The sequence below is a fragment of the Macaca thibetana genome, chromosome 10 (assembly GCF_024542745.1).
Source record: "Macaca thibetana thibetana isolate TM-01 chromosome 10, ASM2454274v1, whole genome shotgun sequence".
Classification (NCBI taxonomy): Eukaryota; Metazoa; Chordata; class Mammalia; order Primates; family Cercopithecidae; genus Macaca; species Macaca thibetana.
In genome coordinates, this window is record NC_065587.1 from 23,885,326 (window position 1) to 23,886,231 (window position 906).

Sequence of the window (906 nt, forward strand, 5' to 3'; positions counted from 1 at the left end):
TAAATGGGATCATATTGTGCACTGTCTTCTGCAAATGGATTTTTTTTCACTTATTGCTTCTTGGTTATCTTAGAATGGGTCTTAAGAATGCAGGCTTTAAGGTCGGGTGCAGTGGCTCACACCTGTAATCCCAGCACTTTGGGAGGCCAAGGTGGACAGATCCAGAGATCAGGAGTTCAAGACCAACCTGGCCAACGAAGTGAAACCCCGTCTCTACTAATGATACAAAAATTAACTGGGCATGGTGGCGGATGCCTGTAATCCCAGCTACTCAGGAGGCTGAGGCAGGAGAACTGCTTGAACACAGGAGGCAGAGGTTGCAGTGAGCTGAGATTGCGCCACTGCACTCCAGCCTGGACGACAGAGCAAGACTCCGCCTCAAAAAAAGGAAGAAGAAGAAGAATGCAGGCTTTAGAGACAGATCACGTGGTTTAAATCTCAGGTCTGCAACATGCTGGCTGGACGTCCTAACATCCTTCACAAATTTGCATGTCATCTTTGCACAGGGACTATGCTAATCTTCTCTGTGTCATTCCAGTTATAGTGTATGAGCACGACAAATGTCCTAACCTCCTAATCCCACCTTTCCTGAGTGTTCACATCTGTCAAATGGGAATATTAATCGTGTGCAGGTGTACCTGAAAGGATTAAATGATGGAATGCAGGGAGAGTGCTAACTCCTATTTAGGGTTTGGTAGATGCTGACTAATATTATTCCGAAAATTTGCTTTGGTTATTTTCAGCTATCGTACGGCATTTCAGAGTGTGCTTAACCTTTATCCTGTTTGTGGACATTCAGGACTTTTCTGTATGTATTATGGAACTGCATGTCAAATTGGGGGATGCAGGTTCCACTTGAAATTGATCACGGCCATTATTGCTCAGAAATTGAGTGGTTACGAAGGC

General features: G+C 44.7%; 1 non-coding gene across 1 annotated transcript; it reads right to left on the bottom strand.

The window, feature by feature from the left end:
* Window positions 1-461: 461 nt before the first annotated feature.
* Window positions 462-566, bottom strand: LOC126929883 (U6 spliceosomal RNA). Its single transcript, XR_007717322.1, has one exon. It is a non-coding gene; the product is annotated as a U6 spliceosomal RNA (small nuclear RNA).
* Between the last annotated feature and the right edge of the window lie 340 nt (window positions 567-906).